Genomic DNA, 13,850 nt, shown 5'->3' with positions numbered 1-13,850 from the left:
AAGATTTTAAAGGGGGAAAAAAGAAAGGGGAAAAAAAAAAAAAAAAGTGGAAAAATAAAAAAAAAAGAAAAAAAGAAAGGGGGGAAAAAAAAAAAAAAAAAAAAAAAAAAAAAAAAAAAACCCGAAGGAAATCAAGACTTATTCTTGTACAAATCAGTTGAAGTTTGCTTTTGTCTCTTAAATTTGAGGTGTGTGCAGTAGTTCCAAATGTGATGACTATTAAATAGGTCAGGGGCTCAGGAGAGAGGTCCAAACTGCAAAAGAGATAGTAGTTGAAAGTAAGGAAGTCTGAGACCACCAGGTAGTCTGTGGAATAGAAGCGGTCAGATGATGGAAAGTAAAAGGACTAGTCAAAACAGAATTAAAACCCCCAAAATGTGGTATTACTCAACCCCAGGAAAGACTTTGCTAGTGGAAGTGATGATTGATCATTATAAAGGTATATAGTAGTGGGTCATCTGGGTGGCTCAGTCAGTTAAGTGTTCAGCTCTTGACTTCAGTACAGGTCATGATCTCGCCATTCGTGAGTTCGAGCTCCGCATTAGGCTCTTTGCTGTCAGCACAGAGTCCACTTCAGATCCTCTGTCCCCCTCTCTCTTTGTCCCTTCCTCACTCTCTCTCTCTTAAAAGTAAGTAAACATTTAAAAAAAGTAAACATGCAGTTTTAGAAATGTTTTGTACTTGTATATACAGCAAAGCATTAAAATACAGTTTTTTACAGATATGTTATTAATTAGATTAAATGACCCTAGGAATTAGTAAGATTGGACTTGTGACATCTTCAGCCATCTGGATTGTGTGATAAAGCCTAGCAATAAGATGAGGGTTACAATAGAAAGCTGTCCAAGGCCTGTCCACTTCATCTCCTCAAGCAGTATTTTTAGTCTTTTATCTACAAAAACTTACATGGCTGATAATATTTCCACGGAGATATTTCCAAGGCATACTCCCATTGAAGAAGGTGTATGGGAACACAGTGTAACAACTTCAATATCTGTATTTTTTTAATGTTAATTTATTTTGAGAGGGCACGCAAGCAAGGTGGGGGGGTCGTATCTGTGTTTTTTAAACAAGTTATTTTCAAACTTAGAAGTAATTGCTTCCCACCACAGAGGTGACCGGTGACTCTTGAGTGTCACTCAGCCAGCCAGGTTGCCCCTTGAGCAAGGACTGTGTTTTATGTTTCTTACATTTCCCCGTGCATCCAGTACACTACCTTGCACAGAGAAGGCACATCTTTTATATCTAAATTTTATTTTGACCAAGTATGTAACTAATTGTCAGAGGTTGGTATGTTTTTAATATCCAGGAGGGACAGCTGATAGCGGAAAAGACACCAGATTTATTTAAAGCAAGTTAGTTTCGTCTGTTGTACTTTTTTTACGTGGCGTTCTGAAATCTTTGGCGTTGGGAAAGGATCATGAAAAAGCTCACCATTGTCTAAGCCCACTGCGTTCTCTTCTAAGAAGTGCAATATATTCAGCCTATTTTAATGAGTATTTTAAATGTTAATCTTGAGTCTTCAGGAAAAGGTATGTTATTCAGCGTACCGTTTAATGAACAATTGTGTAATACACTTTTGAAATGTTTCTGTACAAAGTGATTAACATTTTAAAAGTTTGTATACTGCAGGATTAGTTTGGTTACCTGAGAAGTTCACTTCATGGAATATTTCATTGTCCAACAGTGTTGTTTAAATGAAGCATCGCTGTATTTATTGGCAATATTTCACACTGCTCTCATTTGGTAAGCCGAATAACTTTAATAAAATGAGATCTAAATGTTGTACTTAAAGGTTACCTCAAATATACCTAGAATTAAAAATTTGTATAGTCCTGTGCTTATGGCATACACTGTGTGTCTACAGCTGTCCATGCATACTATTTTGGATACTTGTTTAAAATTTGATTTCGCATCAACACTTTTATAGTACGTCCTGGTAATTTTGCTCTTTCCTTAACATTCCCTGCAAATCCCATCTTGCTTGAAACAATAGATTAAAACCAGACTGGCAGTTGGGGAACGCTTTCTATTGCAACCATGTGTGTCAGAAGAAAGGATTAGGTTTCCTTGTCCAAGAACATCAAGGGGAACCTCCACCTCTGCAGACACACCTTTATTCCTCAGTAATGGAGATTTTATATCTAGTTAGATTTAAATGGGATAAGGAAAGAGTTTAAATCCACTTTCAGCTCTAGTGGTATAATCAGCCCTCAAGTCTCAAAGTATCCAATTTTGTCTCTCTAATTTAATTCTAAGTGTCAGGTTGGTATTAGATGCTGATCAAGGTAATGGAGAGTTGCCCTACACATTTATTCACTTAAAGAAGAATTTTGCAGACTGCAAAGACTAGATGGCATCTATGCTCAAAACTTACTTAAAGCACAATCCATTCACCTCTGGCTTTTCCTTTATATTAAATATGTTTTTCAAATACAGAGGAAGAGATTCCACAGTGAAGGTAAATCTTCCTCTTCATAATTTGGGGTACAGCCATGCTATCTTAGGCTGGACTCATTCTGAGGATCTAAATCAAAGTGAGGCAGAGTCTGCCTTTGAATGAGATCACTTCATCTGAGTGTCATCAAAGTATGCGGGAAACCATAATAATCACGGGGAGACAATTCTTCCCCTCCCCCCACCTTTGGCTTAATTATCTAGTTCTAGCCCTCATTTCATAGTGATGAAAGTCATCCAAAGATATTAAGTACTTTGACAAAAATCACACAACCAATAAGGTGCAGGATAGACAAGTGCTCTACAGTAACGGACACCACTATAAAGCTGAAGTAGCTGAGGCAGGACTGATGCAAGGGCAAGGTTTCATCTAACGGCACATATTTGTGTCATGCTTCTGAGTCAGAGCAACTCAACGGCTAATTTTTAAATTTTTTTTGTTTAACGTTTATTTATTTTTGAGACAGAGAGAGACAGAGCATGAACGGGGGAGGGTCAGAGAGAGGGAGACACAGAATCCGAAACAGGCTCCAGGCTCTGAGCTGTCAGCACAGAGCCCGACGCGGGGCTTGAACTCATGGACCGCGAGATCATGACCTGAGCCGAAGTCGGCCGCTTAACCGACTGAGCCACCCAGGCGCCCCTCAATGGCTAATTTTTAAAGGGTTGATGCGCTCATCTCTCCTCCCCTAACATTAAAAGATGCTGGTTTTTCCTAGTAGCTTTTGGGGAAGCGTACATTATACCATCTTTGTATGAGGATCAGAGTCAGAAGGCCCATCTGGTCTTTGGAAAAAGAGACTTAGAGGTTTAAAGGAGGCATTACTATCACTTTTCCCCCCAGAAGATGCCATCTAGCAAAATTAAGGGAGAGACTTAGTGATGTGAATAGCAAAACAGAATTTTTCTCAGAGCACCTTTTCCTTAAAATTAAGGGCCAAGGCCATAGCTTTTTCCAGATTCAACTTCTTACCTTAAGGACTTAGCTACTCCACAACAATGAAAACATTTGGGAGTGGGAGAAGGTGGGAGGGGTGGAGAGAGTCAAAGCTAGGAAGTGAATGATTTGCAATGCCTCAGTCTTCAGACAAATGACTCCATTGCTTGTAGAGTCCTTAGCGTGGGATCCCAGGAATAGGATATGGGGCTGGTGCAGACCTGGAGAGATTCCTGTTCATATTTAATAGTTTCTCTCTATACTTTTTTTGTAAATGGCTGTTTCTTTTTTTTTTTCTTTTTTTTAATGAAATTTATTGTCAGATTGGTTTCCATACAACACCCAGTGCTCATCCCAACAGGTGCCCTCAATGCCCATCACCCACTTTCCCCTCCCTCCCACCCCCCATCAACCCTCAGTTTATTCTCAGTTTTTAAGAGTCTCTTATGGTTTGGCTCCCTCCCTCTCTAACTTTTTTCAAATGCTTTCTAAAGTATTTTGAAGATGTTTTCATATCAGCCTAAATGGCTGTTTCAACATCAGAGTACAAGTCTTCAAAGAAGAGACTTGCCCCCTTGACTGTGGATCCAGAATGGGGCAAATAATTTTCTAGAAATGTAAAAGACAACTTTCAATATTCTCTATCTCCATTGTTCACCCTCAGTCTTAGGAGAAGATGTTCCGTGGAAGAAATGGAGCTTAGAAATTAGCAGATTAAAGTTTTAAAAGAGCATTTTACTTTGTTGTCTCCCTTTGCATGCCATAGCTGCTCCAAATGGTATGGCCCTGAAGACAAGATCTTTATGTTATCTGCACACTCGTTCTGTTTTTATTTTTTTTAATTAAAAAAAAATTTTTTTATTTTTGAGACAGAGACAGAGCATGAGCAGGGGAGGGGCAGAGAGAGAGGGAGATACAGAATCCGAAGCAGGCTCCAGGCTCCAGGCTCCGAGTTGTCAGCACAGAGCCCAATGCGGTGCTCGAACTCACAGACTGAGATCATGACCCAAGCTGAAGTTGGACGTTCAACCGACCGAGCCACCCACGTGCCCCTGTATTTTTAAATCACTCCCAGCTACTTCATAATGGGCTCCCCACTTCGGAATTTATGTTTTACAAAAAGAAGTAGGTCTGGACAAAGCTTCCGGGAGTGTCTTTTAGATAGGCTCCTTTCTATTTTGTCTATGTAAGCAAACTCCATTGATCCCTTCGCATACTCTATCTCCGTGGTGTAATGCTAGGAGCTGTTAAAGTGAGACACAATGCTTAGATTTTGATCTTTCTAAAAACAACATGAAAAGATCTCTCTGAAACAAGGGACGTGTTAACCTCACTGTCTCAGTCAAATCCCATCTTAACCAGTTAGAGTCTGTTGGACTTTTCCGAAACCCAGTGATGGTTGGAGTCAGCTGTGATTGTCTTCACTTTTTGTCTTTAATAAGTAGAAGTGAGCATGATCTTGGAGAAATTCTGGATGCTAGCCCCATTACTGATCTCAGTGAACCATTTAGCTTTCATGTACCTCTTTTTTCATATCTGTAAAATGAATAAAGGGCTAGGGCTACAAAGAAAATGAAAATGCTAATTCAAAAAGATATGCACCCCTATGTTTATTGCAACATTAATTACAATAGCCAAGATATGGAGGCAACCTAAGTGTCCCTTGATGGGTGAATGGATAAAGAAGATGTCTCACACACACACACACACACACACACACACACACACACACACACAGGAATATTATGCAGCTATAAAAAAGGATGAGACCGTGCCATCTGAGACAACATGGATGGGTATTATGCTAAGTGAAATAAGTCCGACTGAGAAAAGACAAACATCATGTGATCTCCCCCATGTGGAATCTTAAAAAACAAATGAATAAACACAAAGCAGAATCACACCTATAAATACAGAGTAAAACTGATGGTTACCAGAGGGGAAAAGGGTAGAAGGATGGGCAAAATGGGTGAAGGGGAGTGGGAGATACAGGCTCCCAGCTGTAGCATAAATAAATCAAGGAAATAAAAGGCACAGCATAGGGAATATAGTCAATGATACTATAATAATGTAGCATGGTAATAGATGGTAGCTACACTGGTGAGCATAGAGAAGTTAAGCGTAGTATAGAGAAGTTGAATCACTATGTTGTATACCTGAAACTAATATAACGTGTGTCAAGTGTATTAACAAAAAATGGGGGGAGCTAGATGACATACATTGTAACTCTTGTGATTTTAGGAACTAGTTTCTGTTTTGTCCCAAATTAGATTCATTTAGAGGTACAGAAATAGGTATTACAGTCAGGATCCACATTTCAGAGCACATCCCCTGACCACGTGCCCATGGCAGATACTGACATACGGATACTGAGAATGGGCTGCAAAATTTTCCCAAGACCGCTCTAGGCAGCTACTCTCAACCAAATAAAATGGGCCCTATTCCTTCTGTCTTGGAAGGGTTAGGTTTATGAAAGATGGAATATGCAACTTTTCTCACCCAACTGTGAGCAGGAAATGGCTTTCCACATATCTTCCAAAGTGTAAGTAAGAAGAATATCTTAACCAATTTTCATTCTCTCTAGCTACGTTAGGGCAACCCACTGGGTTCCCAACTGTATTGCTTTCGTTATTTGTCAGAAACACAGTTATTATTTTGTAATTGGCAATCAGTGACTTATGTAACAGCTGCTAACCCAAGAGTTCTACTAGAGGGTTATCAAGCAGGTGCTGTGATTTTAGGAGAGGAAGGTAGCCAGTGTCCACCCACAGCTAGGCAGGTGTGGGGAATGAGGTGTGGGGGGTGGGGCAGCCCTGCCTCTCTCTACACATCCTCTGATCTGATCTTTTGCTTCCTCCCATTTGCTGAACCTCAGGGTGAAGTAACATGATTTATCTGGTCCATAAATGTCAGTTCTCCTCCCCACCCCCCACCACCACTTCCCATTTCCCAGAAGCACAGAACAGCTGCAAAATAGTAACAGTGGATCTTGAAAGTCCAAATGGAAATATTCAGTACAGAGCCACTATCCATTTACAAAGCTAGAAATACAACTCTGAAACAATGGTAAAAATCTAAAGCTTATTAGGTTAACTTTCTAACCAGGCATTACATTTGAAGGCAAGACCATGTTTTCACCTCTGACATAGCAGGGTACTTGGGACATCAGAGGAGGGCTCAATAAATATTGGCAGATTGATTAAATGAGCAAATGAGCACATGTGAGGAGGAAGAGGGAGGTGTGCAGTGGGATATTTTAAAGATAGTGCAGGGAATTGGAGGGAAAAATTTTAAGCCTAAAATAAGCCCTGGAAGCATTTTTAAAATCTCTGATATATGCCCGCTTTCTTGTGGTTTGCTCTTTCCACTAAAAAGCAGAATGCATAAAATATTCTGATTAGTTGAGGGTTATTACTTAGGTTCCAACTAATGTTTTATATATAAATCTAAATTACTGCTTTTCCTCCATTCTGCTTCTCTTTCTGTTTGGTCAAATCCCTGTGGGAGGGAGCAACATTCCTGTGGCGGGTAAGATAATTTCTATGGAAATTATTCAAAGTGCAATTTGTGTAAACACTATTGTGAAGATATGATTTATTTCTGGATTCAGTTCTTGTGTTTGCATCATCTCCCTGTTTATCATCAAGCTCTCTGTTTGCCAGCATCTCTTCTTAAGGATCTGTCCATACCAGTTTTGCATCTAAGAAGAGCAATTTCCATCAGCAGGCTTGAAGCACTGGGAAGCAAGAGAGAAGAGCTTGTGTTCCAGTAGGCAGTGGGTGTCCTGAGAAGAACACTGGGTTTTATACCCAGTTCTGACTCTGCCACAACTAGCAAAGTGGCGTTGGAAAGTCTTTAGCCTCTCAGCCTGCTTTTTACCTTGAAAAAATGGGAGTGGTTGAACCAGCTGATTCTCAAGGGTCCTTCCAGCCCTTAACTGTATAAGCTTATGATCATGCAGGTGTCTCATTTTTTAACCAAGGATCTCCTGGTACTTGGGTGGATAGGATGAAATATACTCCCATTTGGACAGACGATCCAGCTGGGACTCAATGATCCTTTACCTATTACACTGTTCATGTGTGGAAGACCCAGAAACTGTCTTGGGTAATCTGGTGTTGGAGGAATTGAGCCAAACTGTGACTAACTTGAAGAGCATACTGTCAGTGAGGAAATCACTAGATAGTAAATTCAAAGGAAAGGTAAAATGAAGAGTCTTTAATATCACATGCATCTCCGAGGTGGGGGCCAGTTTGGCAGCTAGTGCCCGGGCAGAGACCTTGGAGGTAGAGGAGATGGGAAACCAGCTACCGTAAAATTTGTTAGTCAAAGGTGCCGTTACTTCGTTCACAGTATTTACTCACTCAGAAATCATTTACCGCATGCTAACTTCATGCCCATAAAACTAAAGGACTAAACAGGCAATCTTGAGTCATCATAGTGATACCTCTTAAGTTATCACATCTATCACCTTCTTTTCCTGGCTGTAGTTTACCAGTTCCCACTCTGAAAACTTAGAGAAATTGGGAAACCGGCATTCTTTCCCGACTCCCACCCATCCTGCCTTCCTTCTTTCCCGTACTTACTGACCACCTACTATTAACCTGGGACTGTCTAAAGTACTGGGATCCACAGAGGATAAAGGCTGGATCCCACCTTGGGGAAGCTGAGTACTGCAGGGAAGATTTCTTGTCAACTTGTTAAAATACATTAGGATAGGGGCGCCTGGGTGGCTCAGTCGGTTAAGCGTCCGACTTCAGCTCAGGTCATGAACTCGCGGTCCGTGAGTTCAAGCCCCGCGTCGGGCTCTGGGCTGATGGCTCAGAGCCTGGAGCCTGCTTCTGATTCTGTGTCTCCCTCTCTCTCTGCCCCTCCCCCGTTCATGCTCTGTCTCTCTCTGTCTCAAAAATAAATAAACGTTAAAAAAAAATTAAAAAAAAATACAGCAGGATAGGAGCCATTCTTGAGCGTGGACATGGTAATGTGAACTCAAGTTGCCCATTAAAAAAAATATTCGCAACTGTATAACTCAGTATGAGTCCACAGGGTCACTGGCAGAACAAGGATGCGCTTCTTAGGGCCTGTCTCCAGGTCAACACACATGGCTCCCACACCAGCCTTAGCTACGCTTGGCGATTACATCGTCACTGTCACTTATCACCTGCATGCCTTGGGCACAGGAGTTCACTCAAAATAGGACTGTGGTTTCTCCTCGAAGAATAACATCCCTTTAGAACCTGTGTTATCCTTTTTATTCTAGAATTGCTTGGGAATCAAGGAGGGAAGGAAAAAGAAGGGTCTCTAGCTCTGACCTTTTTGATGATTGGAAGATCCCACTCCAATCCTGGTGCCACACCTTTCGTTACAATAACAAGGTCTCATTTCCTAGAACACTCAGCTTAGCTCTCATAGATTCTTAGACCTTTCCAGTTGTCTGACATTTAATACCATGAGGCAGTGGGGTGCGGTGGGGAGACATATAACATATAAACACCAGACTCTTGAGGGCTTGACATTCTGTTATTTACACATAAGCAAATACCTATGGGGGTCTGTCACAACCCAGGCACCAGGCCAGGTGCTAAGTACACAAAACTGAATAAGATACTCTGTGCGCTTTTCCACATCACAATTTAATGAGGGAAGCTGCAAACAGCAAAAGAATTCCAGGGAAAACATCTTTGTATCAAGAAGGCCTTTTGCTTTCCCTCGAATCACGCTTCAAGGGCAATGCTGGCTCTATTACTTGCTACCTGTACGACCCCAGACAGGCTTCCTAAGGGCCTGGGGCCCAGTTTCCTCATCCTGAGATGAGAGCAGGGGATAACAAGTTCCCCGAGTTCCCTTACAGCTCTGAGGAGAGGACTGAGCAGCTCTTGAAGGAGGTACTGGATGGGATTTTGAATTGGAAAGAGGACTGGGGTGCCCTTAGGAGAGATAACTGCATGAAGGAAGCATGGCCATAGACATGAATAAGGCATACCGAAAGGTGAAATTAAAGCAAATAAGGTATTAATACCTCTGCCTGCTTTCTCCCTTGAACCTTCCAGTCTATTCGTAATTAGCAGCCGGAGCAACACATTAAACTATATGTCAGATTACAGCCACCCTTCTGCTCAAAACCTCCAGTGGCTTTACATGTCATTTGGGAAAAATCCCAAGTCTTTACCAAGACCTATAAGGCCCAAATGATCTGCATTCTCCCAACCTCCCTTTCTGGCCTCTTTCCTCACTATCACCGCTCCCCCCCCCCACCCCCACCCCTTACCTTGCTCTGCCTGGACACACCGGTCTCCTCACAAGTCCTCAACCCTTATTACCATCTAACATATTCTACTTAATTTATTTGCCCCTCCTCTAGAACATAAGCATCATAGGAGCAGAGAATTTCATTTTATTCTGTACCTCTCAAGCCTAGAATGTGGATGGCTAGTAACACACTTGTTGAATGAGTTTTGCCAGTTTACAGGGAAGGAAACTAAGATCCAAAGAAGGAAAGTGAGTGAGGTCCATCTGCCCCTTGGAGAGTGTGGACTGGTAACAAGGACCCCCTTATAGACAGAAAGATGGGCTTCAGCTCTGCCTACATCCAACTGCCCAGAAATATGGCAGAAGGCACTGGGCAGATGAGATGACGTTAAGAATCTTGACATGGGGAGATGATCCTTCTGATTGTTGACTTAACTTCTGACATCCCTTCCTTTGGTCTCTTCAACTCAATTAGATTTACTTGTTTACTCCTTTATGAATTCACTTAACCAACATTCACTGTATATAGTGATATGGTCCCTTTTAGCAAAGGAAAAAGGAGGATATGAAAGGGGAACATTTACATCTTTATGTCATTTTTTAAAAAAGCAGTGGGATTAAGTGTGTCTGTTATATTTTACTTTAATTTGAGGATTCCCAGTGTTTTTTTTTTAATTTTGAAAATAGAAACAAATATTTTCTGAGCATAACTCTGAACCAGGCATTATGGCAGACACTAGAGATAAAAGCAAATTCCTGAACTACACACACTTAATAGGGCTTAATAGGGGTAACAAGCAAACAGAGGGTTGCTCCACTGAAAGCCAGTGCCACCAGAGAGGAGTGAGGGCTCTGGTGGAGGCCTAGAGTGGGTATCTGACCCTGCCTGGAAGATGGTATTGATGAGGAGGGGACTGTGAGTAGAGAATCCCAAAACTAACAACCCAGTGGAGTGGTTTGATCATTACCAAGTTTTGGGCCCTTTGGGCTTGCCTGTCCCTGGCCACTGGTGTTTTCCTAAACAGAGCCAGTTGTTCTGTGGATGCCTTTCCCCCCAGGCCAGTGTCTGCCCCCGGTCCCTTCACTCACTGCATCCCACGCCTTGGTATGACACAGCATTTCAGACGTTTCCCAGGAATCTATTGAGGCCCAGTATCCTGCACAGCTCACGAGGAGTCAAGGCCATGATGAGATAAGGGAGGGGCTAATGATGAACACGGACGAAGCCCAGGGGTGAATATGCAAGCTTTCCTCTGCTTTCCCCCAGAGAGGATGCTTGCACACCACTTCCTATAATTCAAACAGTATGTTTCTCCTTAACATCCCACGAAGATGCGGTGGCTATTTATTGTCAAGCCACACGAGACATGTTCTTCTCCCAAGATGTGGTTAGCACCCTTCCTGATGCTCCCATATTTCACAGGGTCTGTCATCCCCTATCCCATCTCCTGACTGTGTTCTCCATGGACACCTCAGATCCTTCTAGAGCAGCAACTAGTCCTGCTTGAGGTTGCATGGGACATGCCCTGCACACAGAGTGTGCTTAATAAATCATTGCTTCATTGAATTGAATGGTATCATACAACGTAGGCACTACTTTGGGCAAAGTTTGAGATATCTGAAGTCAAGCTCTCGTTTCAGAAGGCTGGAAAATGATTTTCAATTTTAATTGATTATTTCTAAGGAAAAAACAAAAAAATGTTCTGGCAGTTCTCAAATAAATACTGGCCAATGACATTTCAGCCTGATTTGACAGGCTGAGCAGGGATACAGGTTGAGTACATAACAAAAACCATGCTTGAGTTGCCCTCTTACTTGTGGTTGTGTATGAGAAAGAGCACAGGATATAGGAGGGAAAAATGCTTTGAAAACTCTAAAGTGGGCTGCAGATGTTAGTTTTGCTCTCACAGAACTGTAGCAGAGACTGCCCATGCGCTCAGTCCCTTGCAGACTGAAGCAGACATCAGTGTTTGGATGGGACTCAGGGATGGTAGGAGGAGTGGTTACTCGCACAGAGCATTCGGCTGTTCTGGGCTTAGCCAGGGCGCAGGTGGCTTTCCATTGCTGGAATTGGTAAGGGATGGTGAGGGAAGTACTTGGGCCTTGCTTTCACTTCATTGGCGATGCAGGTTGCCAGAAATCTTTGAACAATACCACTGTTTGGGCACCTATCTTAGGAAGTCAACTCTTGATTAATTTTTTAAATTCAAATCAAACAAGCGACAGTGACACATCCTGGTGCCATTTCATACCATTCCTGACTCCTCAAGTGGCTGACGCCAGTTGTCTTCTCTGGCAGGGATTGCTAGCCCTGGCTTTGCAACAGTCCAAGGAGCTGCAGTTCTCCAGGGGAATTGCAAAATACTTCTAAATATTCTGAAAATGAAATTAAATATTCATTTCATTTTAATTTACAGATGCCATACTTTTAGAAGATGTCAGTACTGTGGAATGAGATGGCCAACCATCATATGTATGCTGCAACTCAGAGATACAGCTGTGAATTCTCAGAATACGGTACTGATGGCCCTGTCGTCCAATGCATCCAATGTCTGATTTTCATCTTGGCCAGCTGTGAGCGTTAACCAAGACTTTTCTCTCTGTGTGCCTGTAAAATTTTGTAGGTCCAGGATGGTTGGATATTATTTCATAAAGCCTTAGTCTAGTGAGTTCTAATAATTCTTGATCTTTCCCAAAGAAATACTGCTCGAGTATTCCCCAATAGCAAAGTAACTAAGCATCCACATTTTCCAACTGTAATGCAGTTTTGGTATGAGAAAAGTATGCCTGGTCTCCGGGATTTAGAAAGTAAACATGGAACGATTAGAATGCGAGTGCCATGGTTGGGGAGGCGGATGTTCTGCACATCTCCATCCAGAGTGCCTCACTTCAAATTTCTTGCCCTTTTCCTTTTTGCTTAAGTGTTTCTTGGTATGTTGCCTGGGAAGTTAGATATGTTATTATAACACAGTGAGGAATTATGTAAGACGAAGCCCAACTTGCTTTTCTTTTTCCTTCCAGTTCTACTATGCCTTAGACAAAACTCAACCATTCTCTTCCATGATGTAGAATGGCTACTGAAAAGGAAGAAGAAAAGAAAGCTTTCAGAGGACAGTGGTAAACAAATGCATTATGATTTACTTAACAGGGAACTGTAAGTTTTTTACGTCCAAGAACATCGAACTTGCTTTTTTAAAATACTTTCTAAAAATTTTCTTTTCTTTTGTTTCTTTTTTCCCCCCCAGAAGAGCTATAGAGGTGAGTTGTATATTTTTTCTTCTGCTCTTTTTTTTAATTGAAATATAATTAACATACAGTGTTATGTTAGTTTCAGGTGTACAATATAATGATTCAACACTTCTATACATTTCTCAGTGCTTATCATGATACTCTTAATCCCCTTTACCTACTTCACCCACCCCCCTACCCACCTTCCCTATGGCAACCACCAGTTTGTTCTCTGTTTTCAAGAGTCTGTTTTTTGTCTGTCTCTTTTTTTTCTTTATTCCTTTGTTTTGTTTCTTAGATCCCATATATGTGTGAAATCATATGGTATTTTTCTTTCTCTGACTTATTTCACTTAGCATTATACCTTCTACATCTATCCATGTTATAGCAGATGGCAAGATTTCATTCTTTTTTATAGCTGAGTGTGTTCCATTATATTATATGTACACACCACATCTTCTTTATCCATTCATCTATGGATGGACACTTGGGTTGCTTCCATATCTGGGCTACTGTAAATAATGCTACAGTAAACAAAGGAGTGCACATATCTTTTCGAGTTAGTGTTTTCATTTTCTTTGAGTAAATACCTGGTAGCAGAATTATTGGATCATATGGCATTTATATTTTTAATTTTTTGATGAACCTCCATATTGTTTTCCACAATAGCTATACCAATTTGCATCCCTACCAACAGTGCGTGAGGGTTCCTTTTTCTCCACATCCTCACTAACACTTGTTTCTTGTGTTTTGATTTTTAGTCGTTCTAACAAGTGTGAGGTGATAGATAGCTCATTGTAGTTTTAGTTTGCATTTCCCTGATGATGAATTATGTTGAGCATCTTTTCATGTATCTGTTGGCCATCTGTATGTCTTTGGAAAAATGTCTATTCAGGTCCTATGCCCCTTTTTAATGGATTATTTGTTTTTTGGTGTTGAGTTGTAGGAGTTCTTTATATATTTTGGATACTAACCTCTT

The 13,850-nt window shown here is 41.3% G+C and overlaps 1 long non-coding RNA gene across 2 annotated transcripts in view; it reads left to right on the top strand.

The window, feature by feature from the left end:
* The window catches only part of LOC125912202 (uncharacterized), a 13,917-nt gene extending 1,033 nt beyond the window's left edge, over positions 1-12,884 (top strand). Inside the window, exons 3-4 of one of the 2 annotated variants that reach the window (XR_007454632.1) lie at positions 12,061-12,217; positions 12,665-12,884. This is a non-coding gene — a long non-coding RNA (uncharacterized LOC125912202). The remainder of the gene's footprint in view (positions 1-12,060; positions 12,218-12,664) is intronic. The other variant, XR_007454631.1, reaches the window with a different exon arrangement.
* The last annotated feature ends 966 nt before the right edge of the window (positions 12,885-13,850 follow it).

Source organism: Panthera uncia (assembly GCF_023721935.1).
Source record: "Panthera uncia isolate 11264 chromosome C1 unlocalized genomic scaffold, Puncia_PCG_1.0 HiC_scaffold_4, whole genome shotgun sequence".
Lineage (NCBI taxonomy): Eukaryota > Metazoa > Chordata > Mammalia > Carnivora > Felidae > Panthera > Panthera uncia.
Note: the sequence above shows the minus strand (reverse complement) of the source record. Positions and strands in the feature narration are given on the sequence as shown.